The following is a 13,566-nucleotide window of genomic DNA, read 5'->3' on the forward strand; positions in this document are numbered from 1 at the left end:
AAGAGATATTCTATTTTGCGTTTTTATTATCGAATTGATATCGCCTTCTGCATAAGTTTCAAGTCGATTTTCTGTAAGGTTTACGATAGATTAATTGTTTAAAACAGCCCTTTTTATATGGTAGTCTATGAAGAAGTCGTAATACTTAATTGTTGGTACTTTGGTCAATGAGTGCTTTTAAAAATGTTTTGTCAATATTTCTCAAGTTTTAAGCTTTAAAATCATACCAGCTGAATCCGAATTTACAATTTGCTCATCGCTCAAAGTGGGAGGAAAGTTTTTATTTAGTTTATACGGCCCTAGCTCCTAAACTATTGAAAATTTTAAGAAACAATTGAGTACCATTTTATTCTACATGAAAAAACAAATTTTTCCTTTTTTTTATTCGTCTTCATACGACTAATATAACCAGAACTTAGGCAACATTAAAATTTTTCGTTTTTTAAATTATTTTTCAGAATTGCAAGTGGCCATTTTCGCATTTTTTCGAACGTATAATATTAAATAATTAATATCTTTGAAAATCTAAGTTTTAGAGAAAACTTTTAAGAGCCATTTTTTGTTCTATAAATTGTCCAAATAACCTTAGAATCTTGCCGAGTCATGATCATTAGGACAATTTCAAGAGAATAGTATACAAAAATTGAAGTAGAATAGTTGTTTATACTCATGCGCTGATTCATACTGTACTAGATAGATAATAATTGACTGATAGCTAGTAACTGGTAGCTTAGCCGCCACATAAGGTTAATTAAAAAGTGCCACAATACATTTCACTCAAAAACAATTGACCTAATAACGACCTGTATTGACTATAATGTGGTTGGCTACTTACTGCTATTATGAATTCATTTATCTTGATATTTACATTTACACATTTACATACGTATTTTAAATATAAACAACACAATTTTATATTATGTAGTGTTTGGCCTTGTGTACTGTACTGTTTACTGTACTTGTATACTTTGTAAATCATTTACATTTATAGCCTGCCTTTTTTTTTTGCTGATACATTATTATCAATAAAGTGGATTTTGTTATTTACATATATTTGTTTTGAACGATTAATTAGAATTTCTAATTAAGGGTGGTGTATGAGCATAAGACTGGAGTAGCGAATAAATTATTAGCTATTAACTAAGTACATTTGAATATATGAGTCGCTCTTGTGATAACGATGGAAATTTGTCCGAAATATAGGTCTTTATATTGGCTTTTAGACCATATCAAAGAAAATACTTGAAATAATCACGTTTTTGGGTACTAATTACCCTCAATCTTTTATATGACTTTTATACAATAAGAAAAGAAAAATTTTGTTATTCTTTTGATTTTATTTACGCCCAGTTTTGTGATTGAATCAATAAACTTGAAAATTGTAGCCTACCGTGGGATTTACTTTAAAAATTAAGAAAATTACGTAGCTTAACTTTATTCATACCCTCCTCCCCCCCTCCGACGTAGATCAGCGTAACTTTTGAACTAATTCTCTCTTAAGAACATACAAGTCACGAAAATTCAGTTTATTTGTCTATTAGCCAAATATTTACTAAGAAATTTCCTAGAATCGATATGGGAATTCGCTTTAACTTTGGACTTTTGAACGATTCTCTCTGAAAATATGTATTGTCAAACCCACTTGTTTTGGAATTTGACAAAACCGAGTGTTGTGACCTTATGACTCCCTTAGGAAGTACTATTTAAAGTAATTCCAACATGAATACAATTGTCGACAGATTTGGCTTATTTTTTTGTACAGACTCAGAATAATGTTATCTAGTCGCAGAAATAAATGTTTATACTTGGGAGTCCTCAATGACAGGTCCGATTTTGATGATTTTTTTTTTCAAAATGATTCTATTTTTATATGAATAAAAATCAGATAAATTTCAGAGGGAGGAAATAATCTGGTGGGGGAATAATCAATGCCACGGCTGATTTATCGACGCGCAGCCTAAATCGCTAATGATAGAAGTTTGAAATTTAGACAAGATATTGACTTTATACTGCAGGTGTCATTTCCCCCTTTCAGAGGATGAATTTCGAAAAATTCTTTCTTAAATAATACCCACAGTATAAAATTAATATCATATCGAAATTTCTAGCATTAGCGGTGAACACTGTGCGTCGATATATCAGTCGCGACATTGATTATCCTATGTCCATCAAAATATTTATCCATCAAAAAAGGAGTTGTTGAAATTTGATCTTCTAATGAATTTATTATTAAGCTTTAATCTGTATAAATTACTTATCCTAGAAAATTATTACTTATCAATGCATTTTTAAACGTTATTATTGTGGGCTCCTCTATAAAATTTATATAAATTGTATAAAATCGAATACAACCCTGTTTTTTGAAATATAATAAGTCTCAATTTTAATAATATCTATCTGTACTAAAGCATATTTATTATTAGACTCAAACTTTTTAAAAATTTTATCTTTGTTTATTAATTTAAGTACGATGACTTTAAAATAACCTTAAAATAAAATAAATTATAATTTAATAAATGACATTTAAATTACTTTATAATTTTGTTTTCCCACGAACTTATAATAAAAAAAAAAATAAGAGAAAAATTTTCATCTGATGGGGTTTTATGGTGGAAGTTTACCACTAAACACGGTAATACATTTACACTATTAGTTAAAAGTTTGAGATCACACGAAAGTTAGGTACAGTGATTTATTCTGAGATGAAATTATTTGGAGAATTCTTTGAGTAGCAAAGAGTTTGTTTTCGCCCTATTAGCTCAGTTAGTCAAGGTGTAACCAATTCCGTCCGCGGTATGCTTAAGGTTGGTCGCAACAAAATTAATTTAATTAATAGTTGTTATGGGCTGGTGTAGTGCATGGTATATGCATGAAGGAGGTGCACTCAGCCTCTGAAATTGAGGAGCTGATAAATGAAATTATCAGCGGAAAGGTGGTAAAACACATATATGGTAAAATAATTGGCTCTAAAGCCTAAGTGTGTCCTTCGTGGACAGCCAATATAACCCAACCTAACCTAAGTTAAAGAGTTTGTTTGAGACATAAGGAAGTTGCACTGGTATTTTCATTCAACTTCCTTTGTTTTGAGTCATGATATTGGCTTCGTTGAAAATCTAATTTTATACCATTTGTGTTTAAATATATCTTTGGGTCTAAAGACACCGTGTCTGGTTCCAATGAAGCCTAAAGTGTGCATGTTGCGTCACAATTCACAAAATCACATGTGAAGTACACTTTGTTTCGGACACAAGCATCAATAAATATCCGGAAGTTCCATTTGCAAACTGCAAGTTGCTCCTCAAAGAGAATATAAGGATTATCTTAGATGCAGGGAGGAACGTACTTGTGGTACTACAAGACAGATATGGTCTGAGTAAAATCGTCTGAGTAGACGTTCCGAAGATCTTATATCACTTCCAAGGGCCTCCCAAAGTTGTGGCCTGACAGTGTATCACGATTACTGCAGGAGCTGTCACAGTGGTGAGGACTGCCCAGCTCTTGCCATCAGGAGATGGACTTACTTGAGTCAGCCTCTCTTTGACGACCTCTCCGACCTAAAGTTTGTCGACGTCAAATCACGGTTCAGTTTTTCACATTAAATGCACAAAATCTTTGCAAAAAAGGCGGGAAAATGCCTCCATTTTAAGGGAAATCGTTTTTTTTTCTGAGGATGAGGAAGAGGATGACTGGCGAGTCATCCTCTTTAAATTAATTTTGTTAGTGAATAAATCTTGTTGTAAGTTCCAAACTTTTGATGGGCAGTGTAAGTGTGTTATGTCTATAAACGTATGTGCTTATAAATAAAAAACTTTTTGCTATTATTAATAAAATTTTTGTTTGTAATTTCTTATAATTTTTAAAAGGTCATAAATATGCATAAAAAAAAAAAAACGTTCTAGTGAAATATAATTATGATAAACAGTTCAATAAATTACGTTGTATTTTATTAATATATAATATGATTATCATTATAATTGTTGAATATTGCGTGTGGTTAATAAATTATACAAAATTTTGAGAAATTGCCTATAGGAAGAGTTTCTAGGTTATACTCTATATTTGTTTCATAATATTTATTTTTAAATTTCCTTCATCAGTGCCATACAAAATATAGGCAACCTTAGAGACCTTACTTGACCTATCTAGTGGCTATTAAGGATGTATGAGCATGACAACAATGTTTGATTTAAAGGCCCAAAATTTGTTTGTAGGTAGTCTTTTACTCAAAGAATATGTGGTTAAAATTTCAGCTTAGGTATCCGTGCAAATTTTTAAGAAAAAAGTAATTAAAAATCGATATAAAATACATTGGCTCTTATGGAGGAATCTCAAAAAACGACATATTTTGGAAGTTTTTGATAATTTTCATTTGGAATGAATGAAAACAAATTTAAAAAAAAAAACTTTTTAATAGAAAGTAAACATATTAGCAATGAATTAGAAAAGAAAAAAACTAAGTGTCACCGTCCATATGTAAGAGCAGGGTAGATTAAGGGTTGAAATTATTTTTATCTTATTTTCAACTTTGATGATGAATTTTGTTATAACTTCATGAATGTAGACGAAAAATAAGAATAAAATTTTTCGATATGTGTCTTGGTTTTCGAAATATCGAAAGCTAAATAATTAAACAAAATTTTCAATTTTCGATATTTTGAAAATTAAGCCAGATATCGAAAAATTTTATTCTTACTTTTCGTCTTATATCGTCAAGTAATAATATAATTTTATCATCAAAATTGAAAATATCTTTTTTTAAATTTGTGCCCCCACTACCATGCTCATACATCCTTAACGTGATCTGCTAAAATCCATCATTTCAGGAATACAACTGTTTCGAATCTGAAAATGTTATACCATTTATTCAATTCCAATTATTATTTTAATCTTAATTTTTAGCGTCTCTAGATGATAATTTTTTGAAAATATTGAAATAGTTCTCGATTCAAAAACAGATGATCTAATTCTTTTATAAATTTTAAAGACAGTTTCATCAGTATTCACCAGCTGAGATCAATTGTTTAAACTAAATAAAGAAAGACCTTCATCTGTTGTTTTAACTTCAACTATTTTTCTTTACAATTTCTTATGTAAACGCACATAATTTTTTCTCCTAGGTATATTATTTACTTAAAAAGCATACAATATATATCTATCATAGATATACTCATCAAAATTATTAAAGGAAAATTTTAAAAACACAAAAGTTTATCAAGCTGTTGTGTCTCTGCGAAAAATCAATAAATTTGGAACCTTTGAAAACTTAATGTAGGTACTTTATCACTTTCAAAAAGTTCTTTCTTTCCCAGTCGAAAGTTCTAAGGTAATGAAAAAAATACAATCGAATTGAGAACCTTCTCCTTTTTTGAAGTCGGTTACAAGTTGGTATGGTATGGTATGGTATGGAAGTTAGCGGGCCATGCTCGAGCATCGCGCCTCGAAGCAATGGTTCAGAGCACCTAGCCAAATAGACCCTTGTACTCTATCCCCGCTACACTTTTCAGTGACTATTATAACCAACTGATGTACTGAAACCCAGGATTTGCCTAGCGCTGAGTTTCCTAATTTCTTCTGGTTCGCCTATGGCCGGACCAAACCATTTCCTTCGCTGCTGCATGAGCGCCGGGAAGTAACAGAGAAAGTGGATCGATGTTTCTTCTGAATTTTCTCCGCATCTGTCACACGCGGGAGATTGTCTTTTTCCAATCTGATGTTGGAACTTGTTCAGGTTATCATGCCCTGTGAGTAACTCTACGATGACTCTAATATCAGCTCTGTTTAGTTTCAAGATGGTCCATGCCTTTAATTGTTGGTTTTTCAGATTATCTCCTAATCTGTTAAGACCTTCTTGGTATGGCTTCCTCGCAAGCTTCTCTTGAGTGGGAGCCATGGTGGTTCCCAGTTTGGTCAGCTTGTCTGCTCTCTCATTACCGATTCAACCAGAGTGTCCGGGGATCTAGGTAATATTGACTTTATTGTGCCTCGCCAGGTTGTTTAGACTGTTTCTAGTCTCCTTGACGAGTCGTTTCGCAAAGATACATTTGATTAAAATTATTATATTTTTAAAATTGTCCTTTAATTCTTTTGATGAGTATACCTCTACTTATATATGTACTATCTTATATTGTTGTTAAATACAATATACCCATCATATAACACTGTCATTATAAATGTGACTCGCGTCTGATAATCATCATAAAAAAAAATATATACATTCACTCTGTCCATATGTAATAAGTACACACTTTAAATGAACAGATATCAGACAAAAAAAAAAATTAAATTTTACATACACTTAAAGTATAATCATCGACCGACCGAGTATAGTCTTAAAGAGACACCTCTAAATTGAATTAGTAAATTTTTTATTTAACTTCTTTATAATGTGATATTGATTGCGCGCGGATATTGAACTAAACTCCTCCCAAATTATCCATTGATTCGATAAATTTTATCTACTATACACAAATGGTCGTTCATCGAAACATCGGTGGAAGAACGAACAAGTGCAGTTTAGTGAAAGTTAATTAAAAACAGATATTTTATCTCATGAAGTATTTCACATGATTTATAAAAGAGTTTTTTTTTGTGTGTTAAATTTTGTGTTTTTTCTTCGATTCTGATTACATCATATTAACACAAAAAAGTTAAATATTTAATTAGTTAGTGTTTACATCGTTCAAATGTAATTAGAAGTTGTAACCTTGTTTGGAAGTAATTTTAAATTTTTGTTGTTTAAAATGTTAAATAATTAAATCATCTTATCTTTTGCACCTCTTTATTTAAGACAAATATTTAAGTAGACTTCATCACTCGCGAATGGTTATTTTATTTATATTTCGAGGACCGGTTTTATGTGTGAAGTGTTTTTAAAATTATTTCTTGTTACCAATTGGTAATTTAAATGTTTCACGTTTCTTTGGTTTTTGGTTTTATATCATTGCCGATTTCTAAACAAGTGAAGTAATCTTGTCTCTTTAGCTTCGATTCCATAGACTTAAAAAATGAAGCAAAGAAAGTGATTTTAAAATTTAATTGTTGAGTTTCGGAGTGTTTTTTTTCTCCTACTAGTGTGCCATTCGAGATCTTACCAATCACCGCTTGTGTAGTTTTTAAGTGAAGTGTTTTTTACAAGCTTATTAATTAATTAAAGTGAAATATTAAAAAAATTTTAATTATAGAATTTGTGAAATTTTTTTTGAGTGATTAGAGTTTCAAAGTGTTGTTTAATTAATGATAAAATTATCGATCGCAAATTTTTAATGTTTTGGTAATGTGAGTTAAATTGTTGAAAGAATTTAATCAGGAAAAAATCTCTTAAATCCAGATGTTTAAAACCAAAATTTTCCGTTATTTTTTAACGTTATTTTCCGTTAAATTTATGTAAGCATCAATCCCATATGTTATTTCAAATGAAGTTTTCATGGGTTTTTTCTTATTTTTTTGGGTAATTCCTGTCAATTACAAGTTTATTTTTAAGCGAAGCTTTTTAAATTACGAAATTTAAATCGAATTGAAAACCTCCTTTTTTGAAGTCGGTTAAAAAAAACTTTTTTTGAAATTTTCATGCTCACAATAATGTACTAAAACATAAATTACAATTTCCGGGTGTTTGTAGGTTATTCAAGTGGAAATCTAATAATTTACTCAATTCAAAGGATTGTGGGATAGAAATAGAAATATTTTATGCAAAAAAATCCGAAAAAATTTACTATTTCTGTTTACAAAAATATTGATTAATTCAAAGTTGAAGGTTAAATATTTTATACAAAAACACGGGAAAATTAATTCTGAATAATCATTTAGCTAGTATTTGTTTTCAATTTAAAAGTCCAACTAATATCATGGCCATTTGAAGTGTGTTTAAAACTGTTTAAAATTTTAAAACATAGAAAAAAAATTATTTACATGACTTGAATATTTTCGTGATTTTTTTTTCTTCAAAAAATGAAAAATAGGTAGTTAATCATATATTTTTGAGATATCGCAATATTTGGATTGATTTTAGCCCGTATTTCAAAAACTATTCATCCAGTCATCAAATGCACCCGATTTTTGTACTTTTTGGGTCTAAATTACCTTATACTAAGTTTTATCGAAATTGGAGATAATAAAAAATTTTTCGATTTTTTGCAATTTTTTTAATGGTTACCCCTTTAAAAAAATCGAGAAAAACGCAAAAAAAAATTTTGTTTCGGAATTTGATGAAACTCGGTGGATGGGTTAATTTTGATCCAAAAAGTATAAAATCCAGGTGAATTTAATGATTAGACCTATAGAAAGTATCATGGTCAAAAAATTAAAATCCATAAAATTGTGAACAAAAGGGAGGATAAGTGAAGGCTATAACGTGATAGTCTTTGTTTTAAAAAGTGAAATTGTCCAGCAAAGTGGGCGGATATCTGCTAGTTGACAAATAAAAACTGTCAATCATAACATAAGTTCTAATTTAAGATGTGTAACAAAAAAATTAACTGTTACCGCATCTATTTCAGTCACATTAATCTAAGCTCTTAAGATGACCCTGCCACTTGAGATGATTAATTCAACCTATCAATCATGAACAATGCGTTTCATTTGTTGTCTTATTATTTTTAAATAAATACAAAATAGTCGAATAAATAAATCGAATAGATGTCAGTTTTTCGCTAGCTATCACTTATGTGCTTAATTCCAGGACCAGGACTCCACATTCTAGAAACCTATAAGAGATACGCTAATTTTGATCACAAATTTGAAAAGCATGACCCAAATTTAGCAGGATTACATACTTGGTTTTTCAAAATTGGATAAAATTTGGATATGATAGAGCAAAATTAAATTTTTTGGATTCTGGTGACGTCATAAAGTTAAAAAATTCGATTAGTTTGATAACACAGGCAAATTTGATCCGATATCATTGGAATTTTTTTTGAAATCCACTAATTTTGGGCCATTCTTTTCAGCTGTCATGTCAATTTTTCGCTAGCTATCACTTATGTGCTTAATTCCGGGACCAGGACTCCACATTCTTGAAATCTATAAGAGCTACGTTAATTTTGATCACAAATTTGAAAAGTTTGACTCAAATTTAGTAGGATTACATACTTGGTTTATCAAAATTGGATAAAATTTGGATGTGATAGAGCAAAATGAAATTTTTTGGATTCTGATGACGTCATAAAGTTCAAAAATTCAATTTTTTGATAACATAGGCAAATTTGATCCGATCTTATTGGAATTTTTTTTGAAACCCACTAATTTTGGGTCTTTCTTCTCAGCTGTGATGTCAGTTTTTTTGCTAGCTATCACTGATGTGCTTAATTCCGACACCAGGACTCCGCATTATTGAAACCTATTAGAGCTAGGTTAATTTTGATCAAAAAGTTGAAAAGTATGACCCAAATTAAGTAGGATTGCATACTTGGTATATCAAAATTGGATAAAATTTGGATGTGATAGAGCAAAAATAAATTTTTTGGATTCTGATGACGTCATCAAGTTAAAAAATTTGATTTTTTTGATAACATAGGCAAATTTAATCCGATCTTATTGGAATTTTTATGAAACTCACTAATATTGGGTCTTTCTTTTCAGCTGTGATGTCAGTTTTTCGATAGCTATCACTTATTTGCTTATTTAGGGCCACATTCTTAAAACTTATTACAGCTAGGTTAATTTTGTTCTCAAAAAATCTCTCAAAAACTGATATTTGCTACATTTGACCTTGCATATCTAAGGACGTGATCTTTTGATGCAACATTTGTAGGTACTATCAAAATAAAGGTTTGTACAAATATTCAGCTTGTTCCGAGTTGAATTAGATCCCGAGGTAGGTGAAGCCCTTAGATGATTATACTATTATAATTTCGTATTGAGTATACCACATTTTTTTAATAAATTAATTGTTTTTAATTATTGTCAGTTATTTTGTTTAATTGTTATGCTATCGTATCATGAAGTTTAATTTGATATTGTTTGAATCTTTTTGTTGTGGTCTTATCACGTGTTTATTGTTAGATTGTAACAACATAAACTAAAACATATTAATTCGAGGTCATCTTTTTATTTCCTCATTGTGTTTTATGTACCCTCTATATCATTTATTATATAAGGGTATTATAAGTTTTACGATTAAAAATAACATCAATCTTTGTGCTTTTTCCACAAAGTCAATTTAAAAAAATTTTCCAAATAGGTTTAAGAATTATAGAGAACTAACTGAGAATTATCCGCTTCGCTGGGTAATTTTATTTTTAAATACAAAGATGATTGTGTTATAACCTTCACTTCATATGCCGTCACTTATCCTCCTTTTGTTCACAATTTCGTCGATTTTATTATTTTGGTACGGAATGCTAATTTTAGGACAAAAATTCTAGCTGTACCCTGCCACTCTTCGCTGTGGTACATTATGGTTACATAGAAATAGATTAGAAGTATCTATTAATTTTTATAAAATTTGATAAAGCCCAGATAAAAGAGTGAAAGCTTTGAACTTTGGAAATCACTTAAACTAGTGGAAAACTTAAATCTGTGTTCATGGCCTGGATTTCGGCTGTTGGTCTGGCATTCGTCCTTTAACCCTATATATATGTAATATATATCAAGTTTAGGCCCAAGCTTGTAACGCTTAAAAATATTGCTGCTGCGAACAAAATTTTGGTATGTCTTACAACTCCAAGCCTCTTGCAACTAACTCAACGCGTATCGAAGTTTCAATACATGTCTATAACACCTCTTAGATGCATTGCTTAACGCATTTATTCTGTCATACTCGTGGTAGGCCCATGCCTAAATGTAAACTGAACATCAGGTATATCAATTCACTTGATATACTATTCCACGTATTTACATGTAACTTACATGCAAAAATGTGCTCTGGTTTTTTCTTTTTCTTTTTCAACTTTCTCTATTCTCTTTCTCAAGTATATGTCTTCCAAGAGACAGACAACCAGACAATGAATGATTTAAAAGAAATTGCACTCTAATAGTGAAGAATTTTTTTCCCTAAGAGATACACACTTTATTACTGAGTTAAATGATAAACACCTGTCTTATAACAAGTGAAATTTACAAAATTTAAAAAAAAACCCCGACAAATGCGACTTAATTCTAGTAAATTCATTTCTCTGAAAGCTCCTAAAAATTTAACTGGTTAATTATGATATAATAATGGACAACTATGCCAAGTTTCATTAAATTCTGAATGCGAAGTCTATTATCGATAGTACTACCTTAACAGGACTGTCTGTAAATCGTGTGTAATTGAAACATTTTAATTAAAATGATTACGTTTTTAAAATAACATTTGACATCATTTCCTCTCTATCAGTAGTAACACTATCAGTTATCAGTACTGTATTATATCACTACCAGGAACACATAAACTATAACGTTTACGGTATTAAATACCTTTTGACCTTTTTGCACTTTGCTGTTTTATAAACAATAAGTATAAATAAATTAATTAACATTTATTAAAGTTTTTAAATTGAACTATATGTAGGTATATATGAATGATGTAAATGAATTATGATAATTATATATTATTATCATAAAATATTCAACTTATTTTTATTATCAGAATTATTGTGTAGGTGGATTAAATTTTTTTGTGTACGAATTATATTCTGAAATATTATCAACCACGTATTAGTTACTAGACCAGTAGAAATATATAAAAAGCTGAGTGGCTTTTTTGAGTACGTATTTGAGGTACACTCACTGTCAGAAAAAGTGCCATAGTTAAAACATTCTAAGCGTACGCATCATATGTTATGTTATCACTTAGAATGTTTTAAAACGAGCATTTTTTGTGACATTGAGTATACATTGAAAATATTAAAGTTGGTAACTTGCGAATTTGTGTATGGTGAAATCGACAACCTGGCTGGGAGGTTGGGAGGCGCGTTAGTGACCTATGAAATTTTTAATTTGCAATTTTTCCTATGTAAAAAATGGGAGCCAAGTACCTAAATTTTGTACGTGATTATTTAATAAACATAAATTTAGTAACTAATTATAGATTTTACAGTGTTTGTTGTAATGTCATTAGGTAAATGTTTTTTAGTCATAAAAAAATTATGAATAATTAATAAACCACCATTATAAATATTTACAAAAATAAAATTATAATAATTTATAACAAACATATTTAAATTACACACGTTCTACATACTACGTCATATTATTATAAAAAAAAATGTGATAACAAAAATTTACCAACCAAATTTGATATTAGGCTAACGAGTTAAGTTGAGTCGAAGTCGACGACAAGAACTTTACTACACACACTTATTATACCATGTGTATATATGAAATATATCAAGGTATACTAAGTTAAGTCCCAAGTTTGTAACGCTTAAAAATATTGATGCTATCAGCAAAATTTTGGTATAGGTGTTCATAAAATCACCTAATTAGTCCATTTCCGGTTGTCTGTCTGTCTATAAATACGATAGTACAAAAACATATATTAAACTGAAATTTTTATAGCGTGCGTAAGACGTAAAAAGTGAGATCGAGTTCGTAAATGAGCAAATTGGGTCAAGGTCTTGGGTCCATAGAATCCATCTTGTAAACCGTTAGTGATAGAACAAAAGTTTAAAGAAAAAAAGTTTAAAGAGACCTCTGTGATAAGTAATGTTCGTTCTTACGTTTGTTTTTGTACAAATACAAACTCAACCTGTTAATAATTAAATCCGTTTGGCATATTTGAAAAGAATTTTAATATGCAAATTATAAACTGCTGTAAACAGAATTTTATTAAGCACATGAGTTATTTATTATTTAAAGTTTTATACCATGTGTGTTTGTACCATCTAGGTATATACATATCTGTAGTATGACAGAATACATCCGTTTAGTAATGCATCTAAGCGAGAGGTATTATATACATTTGTTGTAAGACTACAGATGCGATACGACAGATCTTCTGTTGCATGCATGCAGAGAGTGGGAGTTTTGTTGCATACAAATAGTTTGTAATAGACCCACTCTCCAAGCGTCTTCCAACTAATGTTCAATACATGTATATAATACCTCTCGCTTAGATGCATTACTAAACGAATGTATTCTGTCATACTACAGATATGTATATGCCTAGATGGTACAAACACACATGGTATAAAATGTTATACCATAAACAAAGAAATATGTCTAAGGTATCGTATTCTAAGAAATTAAATTAATAATTAATAAAAATGTTAATCACTTTGATGTTGTTAGTTAGCACAAAACATGCTTATAAAACAAGTAAAAACAAAGAATTGACTAAGTTAATTATTGAAATACCATGTATAGAAAGTGTTGATAACGCAACCGTTTGTTTTTTACGTCGTGTATTACATTAACGTCATTTAATTTATCTCCGCATTCATAATAAATAATCTCTCAATAATCTGCTTCCTTGAAGAATCATTCGTTTCGAAGAGGCAAAAAATTAGGCGTTATAAACGAAAATGCAATATTTTAAAGTATGAAGATATCAAATTACTTTTTTTTTTAGAATTTTAGGATATATTTCTTTTGGCAAATTAAAACGGGAACTTAATTAAAAATAAAAATTAAATAAATTTTTAGTAT

The 13,566-nt window shown here is 29.7% G+C and overlaps 1 protein-coding gene across 2 annotated transcripts in view; it reads left to right on the forward strand.

Annotated features, from left to right (window-relative positions):
- The window catches only part of LOC123293765, a 98,375-nt gene that overhangs the window by 38,116 nt on the left and 46,693 nt on the right, over nt 1–13,566 (forward strand). The gene's annotated exons all lie outside the window — the stretch shown is intronic.

Source organism: Chrysoperla carnea, chromosome 2 (assembly GCF_905475395.1).
Source record: "Chrysoperla carnea chromosome 2, inChrCarn1.1, whole genome shotgun sequence".
NCBI lineage: Eukaryota > Metazoa > Arthropoda > Insecta > Neuroptera > Chrysopidae > Chrysoperla > Chrysoperla carnea.